Below are 8,097 nucleotides of genomic sequence, written 5' to 3'. Positions count from 1 at the left end.
ACTGTGCAAATATTTTACTATAATTTTGCCCTTTCAATTTCACTCCCAGCATGCTGGTTGTGTGTAGTGTCTGGGTGGCTTTTATCCAGGCCTATATTACTGGAGTATTACTGGAAAGAATACAGTTCTTGTAGAAATATTTGCTGTAATATCTTCAAGTGTTGTTGTTTAAGGCTATGTTCACACATAGTATTGCTGTCAGTCTTCTGGTCAGTATTTTTTTCAAAACAGGACTGAGTTGAATACACAGACTGTGCAAATCTTTCCATAATAATTTTGCCCTGTCATTTTGGCTACAAATACTAACCAAAACACTGACAGAAATACTGACCAAAATACAGTGTGTGTGTGTGTGTGTGTGTGTGTGTGTGTGTGCATATCCTATATACTTCCCTATGGCTGCGTTCACACTACGTATATTTCAGTCAGTATATGTATATTTCAGTCAGTATATTTGTCAGTATTGCAACCAAAACCAGGAGTGGATTAAAAACACAGAAAGGATCTGTTCACACAATGTTGAAATTGAGTGGATGGCCGCCATTTAATGGCAAATATTTGCTGGTATTTTAAACAATGGCTTTTGTATTGAAATAATGGCAATTATTTATTGTTATATGGCGTCCATCCACTCAATTTCAACATTGTGTGAACAGATCCTTTCTGTGTTTTTAATCCACTCCTGGTTTTGGTTGCAATATGAGGACCACAATACTGACAGAAATATACGTAGGTGAACCCAGCCTCAATGTTACATTTTACTGGTCAGACTAGATTTATATTCTAAAAGCAGTTTGCTCAGAAAATGTGGGCATCTATTAATACGCTAAACAATAATAATAAAATAAAATAAAAACAGCATGACTATTTAGAGAAGCTGGAGGCTTGGGCGGAGAAATAGCGAAGGAAGTTTAATGTGGATAAATGTAAGGTTATACATTTGGGCCATAGAAATTATAAGTACAGCTTTGTGCTAAATAATAAAACACTGGGTAACACTGCTTCTGAAAAGGACCTGGGGGTATTGGTGGACAGTAAACATAACTTTAGTGATCAGAGCAAGGCAGCAGCTGCCAAGGCTAATAAAATAATGGGATGCATCAAATAAGCATGAATTCTAAAGATAAGAACATAGTTTTGCCTCTTTATAAACCACTGGTCAGACCACACATGGAGTATTGTGTACAGATTCAGCACTGGAATCTTAGAAGGACACAGCTAAACAGGAGCGGGTGCAGAGGAGGGGGACAAAGGTCATTAAAGGAATAGGTGGGTTACAGTACCAGGACAGGTTATCAAGCTTAGGGCTACAAATATCTGAATAGACAGTACAGAGATCTTTGTAGTGATGCACAAACAGTGAGACTGTGGAACTCTGGTGTAGACAGGCTACAAGAATGATGGCTGGTCCGAAGCATAAAAGCAATCAGGAAGTACTTGAGGATCTAAATCTTCGTAGTCTAGAAGAAAGAAGGGAAAGGGGGGACTTGATCAAAACCTTTAAATATGTTAAAGGACTAAATAAGGTTTAAGAGGGAAGTGTTTTTAATAATAAAAAAAAACCTGAACACGAGAAAAAGGGGACATAATCTGAGGTTAGTGGGGGAAAAGGTGTCCTGACTGGAGTCGTGGATCCGCTGTACCCTTGCTAGCCCTGTCATAAGGGCACCATTGAGCGGAGTCAGAGGGGCCACTGGTCTTCACAAGTGCCCACTGCAAGGAGGGATGGAATTGCTTCGGCAGATGACCTCTAGGTCACTACCTCTTGCTTGGCTTTCTAGCGGCGGTGGGCAAGGTGCAGCTGGAGACAGGTCAGCAGGCAGCAGAACTCACGTCTGGAACTGTGATAGGGCAGGTGCAGCTTTATAGGGTAGGTGATTAGATGCAAAACTAATTAGGGACGTATCCCTTTAAATCCAGTGATGGCTGCACCGTGCCCCTGCAAGTGGGCTCTGGCACCAGCTAAAGACAATGAGCATATTACAAAGAATGGATCCATTACAATTCCATTTTTTGAAGGAACAAAACATTTTTGACAATTCTCATCTGTCTTTTCCAATAAAAAGATAAGAAAATGGAAATGTGCGAAATAGACTCAGAGGGGGGCATTTATTAAGTCCGGCGTTTTTTACGCCGGACTTATAAATGCCCCCACAGCTCCGGCGCTACAGAGATTTATGTAGAGGCGGACTGCCTCTACATAAATCCCGTGCGCGCCGCTGCGCACCGCCGAAAACCTACGCCAGCTGAGGACTGGAGTAGGTTTTCGGCGTACATTTGGGCGGAACGCATGGTAAATTGCGCGGACTCTGAGTCCGCCCCCTTCGTTCCGCCCACTACACGCCCCCTTTCCGCCCCCCTGGCGTACTCGGCGGAAAGTGCCGATTTGCGAATATTTTATTCGCAAATCGGCCATTTGCGAATAAAAAAATACGTAAATCGGCACTTTCCGCCGAAAATCATCCGTTCGCCGGATGATACATGTGGCCCAGAGTCTTCTATCCATGACAGATGCCTTGTTTAAAACAGGGAAGTTTGTCCCCTTTCTCTCCCTGTATAGTTGTAGACATATTGCCTGTCTTCCCAACCACTGCGCTCTTCTCTGAGAACGGTGTCCGAGCTGTGGAATCCTTGGGAGCAGCAGGTGTGTACTTTCACTCCCTTTATGTCTCCCACTGAGATTGCACACATTTTCAGGGCTTGGATTGTCCCTGGAAATATGTGTAACCTCAGTGGGAAACATAGTGATGCTGAGCTGATTCATTGCTTCCCCCTTATTCCTCCAACGTTGAACCAGGAAGTGAATAAAGGCCAGAGGTGCTAAGTTAAATTTAACTCAATAGGGTTCTATAAAGATCTCATAGGTTAACTATAATGCAAATTTCTTATTCTTCTTTTTACCTTTTTATAAAATCCTTTGAGACACACATGGTTAATAAGAATTATGTGATATCAGAAAAAAAAATAATAATTACAAATAATAAATAATAATAACAAAAAGAAAAAAAAGATATATATATATATATATATATATATATATATATATATATATATATATATATACATACACACTATCGTTCAAAAATTTGGGGACACCCAAACAATTTTGTGTTTTCCATGAAAAGTCACACTTATTCACCACCATACGTTGTGAAATGAATAGAAAATAGAGTCAAGACATTGACAAGGTTAAAAATAATGATTTGTATTTAAAATAACATTGTTTTTACATCACACTGTGCTTTTGTCAAAGAATCCACCTTTTGCATCAATTCCAGCATTGCCCACCTTTGGCATTCTAGCTATTAATCTGTTGAGGTAAGCTGGAGAAATTGCACCCCACGCTTCTAGAAGCAGCTCCCGCAAGTTGGATTGGTTGGATGTAGGGATGGTCCGAACAGAGTTCGGTTTTGTACGAACCCGAACCCTCGGTAATGATTCCCGCTGTCTGCCTGCTCCATGGAAAGGGCGGATACAGCGGGAGGACCGCCTGGAAAACTGGGATACAGCCATAGCCATAGGCTGAATCCCAGTTTTCCAGGCGGTCCCCCCGCTGTATCCACCCGCACCACGGAGCGGGCAGACAGTGGGAATCTGATGCCGAGCGTTAGGGTTCAAACGAACCCGAACCTCGGCAGGTTCGGACCATCCCTAGTTGGATGGGCAATTCTGGTGTACCATACAGTCATTCTGCTCCCACAACAGCTCAATGGGGTTCAGATCTGGTGACTGCGCTGGCAACTCCATTAGCGATAGAATACCAGCTGCCTGCTTCTGCTGTAAATAGTTCTTGCACAATTTGGAGGTGTGTTTAGGGTCATTGTCCTGTTGTAGGATGAAATTGGCTCCAATCAAGCGCTGTCCACTGGGTATGGCATGGCGTTGCAAAATTGAGTGATAGCCTTCCTTATTCAGAGTCCCTTTTACCCTGTACAAATCTCCCACCTTACCAGCACCAAAGCAACCCCAGACCATCACATTACCTCCACCATGCTTAACAGATGTCGTCAGGCATTCTTCTTCCAGCATCTTTTCATTTGCTCTGCGTCTCACAAACGTTCTTCTTTGTGATCCAAACACCTCAAACTTGGATTCATCCGTCTACAACACTTTTTTCCAGTCTTCCTCTGTCCAATGTCTGTGTTCTTTTGCCCATCTTAATCATTTTCTTTTATTGGCCAGTCTCAGATATGGCTTTTTCTTTGCCACTCTGCCCTGAAGCCCAAAATCCCCTTCACTGTAGATGTTGGCAGTGGTGTTTTGCGGGTACTATTTGATGAAAATGCCAGTTGTGAGGCTTCTGTTTCTAAAACTAGAGACTCTAATGTGCTTATCTTCTTGCTTAGTTGTGCAACGCGGCCTCCCACTTCTTTTTCTACTCTGGTTAGAGCCTGTTTGTGCTGTCCTCTGAAGGGAGTAGTACACACCGTTGTAGGAAATCTTCGATTTCTTAGCAATTGCTCGCATGGAATAGCCTTCATTTCTAAGAACAAGAATAGACTGTCGAGTTTCAGATGAAAGTTCTCTTTTTCTGGCCATTTTGAGCGTTTAATCATCAATTAGCCTTCTGAGCCAATGAGCAAACACATTGTACCATTAGAACACTGGAGTGATAGTTGCTGGAAATGGGCCTCTATACACCTGTGTAGATATTGCACCAAAAAACAGACATTTGCAGCTAGAATAGTCATTTACCACATAAGCAATATATAGAGTGTATATGTTTAAAGTTATGCAAAAGAGGAGTCCGTGGAGCCTCATTGAAGAGTCTCAAAACACAGGACTAGCCAGATATCCCTCCGGGAAGGACCCAGCCAAGGGGCAGCTCCTGTTAGGAAACCACCAAAACCACCATATTAAGTGGCCCTATAAGTCAGTGTAATGACAAGGGATAAACCAAGGCTAGGTAACCATCCACATACAGCTGTTTCGGGGTGTTGCTCCTCATCAGTGTGGAGCAGGATTCTGGCTAGGTGGGAGCAATGCCTAGTAGAGCCATAAGAGAAACAGATTGCTGAACTCAGGGAGAACAGCCAAATGACAACACTGCCGGCTGCTAGTGAAAGCGCTCAATGCAGTGAAGTCCTAGGTGCATTGCCCCCTGGGCATTGCCCCAATGAGGCTCCACGGACTCCGCTTTTGCATACTCATGTTTCCCAGGGGGCAATGCACCTAGGACTTCACTGCATTGAGCGCTTTTACTAGCAGCCGGCAGTGTTGTCGTTTGGCTGTTCTCCCTGAGTTCAGCAATCTGTTTTTCTTATGTTTAAAGTTAGGACTAGTTTAAAGTTATCTTCATTGAAAAGTACAGTGCTTTCCCTTAAAAAATAAGGACATTTCAATGTGACCCCAAACTTTTGAACGGTAGTGTACCTTACATGTTCATGTTTAGTTACTACAAACTGTTTTCCAGCTGAAGGGACCTGCCAGAAGTGTCCAGAAGATCAATGGCCTAATGACAACAATCAATGTGTACTAAAGACAGTTGAGTTTTTATCTTACATAGGTGATTTTATAACCATTGTCATCTCTAGCATTTCTATATTTTTCTTCATTATTGCCGCATTTGGGCATTTTTATTCTCCACAGAGCCACCCCAATTGTCAAAGCCAACAACCAAACTCTGAGCTTCTGTCTATTAGCCTTTATTATGCTGAGTTTCCTCTGTGTCTTCTTGTTCATGGGTCGTCCTCTCCATGTAACCTGCATGCTTCGCCAGACTTCATTTGGAATCATCTTCTCATTGGTTTTTCTCGTATTCTGGCCAAGGTTATTCTAGTCTACATGGCCTTCAAAGCCACAAAACCCGGATGTACCTGGAGAAACTTCATCAGTGCAAAACTTTCCAGCTGTATAGTTATTATTGTTGCTCTTCTCCAAGTGATAATCAGTACAGTCTGGTTATCTGTTTTCCCTCCATTCCCAGAAGCCAATACTCACATCTACCAAGACAAAATTATTCTTCTCTGCAATGAAGGGTCAATGCTGGCCTGATCCATACTCCTGGGCTATATGGGACTACTCGCTGCTGTTAGTTTCATTGTTGCTTTCTTGGCCAGAAATTTACCAGATAGTTTTAATGAAGCAAAAAACATCACATTCAGCATGCTGGTTGTGTGCAGTGTCTGGGTGGCTTTTATCCCGGCCTATATGAGTGTTACTGGGAAGAATACAGTTCTGGTAGAAATTGTTACTATATTGTTATATTGTCAGGATTCTGTGTTTTATGCTGCATTTTCTTCCCTAAATGTTGTATTGTACTGGTGAGACAAAATTTAAATTCTAAAAACAGTTTGCTCAGATAATATGGGCATCCAATAATAATAGGTTATACAATATAAAATATAGTATGGACATTTTAAACACATTATTAAATAAATTATTCTATGGGCAATTCATAATGGCTCACGATCAGAGATAGTCAAACTTTTGAAAACATAAGAAGAAATGGCATTGATGTACATGTTCACATGTTCATGTTTAGTTACTAGAAACTTTTTTCCAGCTAGCGGGACCAGAAGTGTCCAGAAGATCAATGGCCTAAAGACAAAAATCAATGTCTACCAAAGCCAATTGAAATAAACCTGTGTTTTACTTACAATAAAACTTACAATTTAATAGAATAGATAAAAATATGTGAACCACACACATATATTGTAGGGGTATTATTGGATGGGCTTTATGAAGGGGGGAGGTAGGTAGTTCATGCCCCCTAACCAGTTGATCACGCCTCCTCCTCCCCTGCCTTTTGGAGTACCCAGTGCTGACAACAGCTTGCCCCAACCACAAGGACGGTCCCTCCTTTTCACTAATGGAGGGAAAGGATGGGTATACTTACAATCAAAGACAACATTAAATCCAATTAAATCCAAGAATCCATAAAAAAAATTATTTAAAAAGCACAATACAACAAATAAAAAGATTTATTTCAGGGCCGAAACGACTCCTTCTTCAGGTAGGTGCATATATTCAACTAAATCATGGACCCTGTTTGTAGGAAATTACATGTGAACATAGGGGGCGGGTACAATCCCAGCTGGCAATCAATAAAAAATATTTAAAATCAATTAACACAAAATAAATAAATAATAAAAAAATAATAATAATACATTGAAATGTGAATAAAAATGAATGAATACAAACGTAGCAAATAAAAGTATACTATCTCACAATACAACTACAGAAGCAAGAAAAAAAAATATGTTTTAGCTAATAATAATATCTGACCTCATTCAGACCCTCCTAAACTACTTTGCTTTTCAAAACCTCAAATATGTTTGATGTATGTTTTGGGTCTATGGGCATAACGCTAAGGGAACTCATATCTTTATTTTGAGAAAAATTGAAATGGCATAATAGCCATGAAGAAAATAATATAAGTGCTGTGCCAACACCTCGTGCACTCAGGGCTATTCACATCTATGTCCAACTGATACCAATAAGTCCCCTGTTGGACAGAAAGATTAAAGTACCAAATATTAATAAGCACAAACAGAAGGTAAGTATAATGTAACTCCAGTTTATTCTTAGTAGGATCCCCTCAGCTCACCTCAGATGCCCTATGGGTTTATCAGGGAACCATGCTTAACGTAATTCATAAATAACAAATGTCTGTACAAAGATGATGCCCAAAACTAAAATGGTGATTACATATATCCAAATAATGCAAGAAAGATGGAGAAAAGAAGCATAGTCAAATGATACCATATGAAAAGCCTTGTATTTTACGTACTAATAATAGCAAGTACAGTAAATATGTTAGGAGTATCCACACTATAGTAAGGTGAAGATGAGAAAAAAATCTGAGGAAAAAAAAGACTGTAAAAAAGGCGCTGCTTGACATAAAAATAAATAAATAAATAAAAACATTGTTGATTTATTTTAAAAAAGCACAATACAACAAATAAAAAGTTTTATTTCTGGAACAATGACTTCTTCTGGCAGATACATTCGACTCCGAAACAAATATTTTTATTTGTTGTATTGTGCTTTTTTATTTATTTATTTTTTATGTGGAACAGCACTCTTTGCAGTCTTTTTTGCTCATATTTTTCATATCGCTACCGGAGGAGATTTTTCGCATTGGATCCTGACCGA

At 40.3% G+C, this 8,097-nt stretch overlaps 1 pseudogene; it reads left to right on the top strand.

Moving 5' to 3' along the window:
• Positions 1–2,511: 2,511 nt before the first annotated feature.
• On the top strand, positions 2,512–6,305 carry LOC138796514 (vomeronasal type-2 receptor 26-like; annotated as a pseudogene).
• Positions 6,306–8,097: the final 1,792 nt, after the last annotated feature.

The sequence above is a fragment of the Dendropsophus ebraccatus genome, chromosome 7, assembly GCF_027789765.1.
Source record: "Dendropsophus ebraccatus isolate aDenEbr1 chromosome 7, aDenEbr1.pat, whole genome shotgun sequence".
Lineage (NCBI taxonomy): Eukaryota > Metazoa > Chordata > Amphibia > Anura > Hylidae > Dendropsophus > Dendropsophus ebraccatus.
Note: the sequence above shows the minus strand (reverse complement) of the source record. Positions and strands in the feature narration are given on the sequence as shown.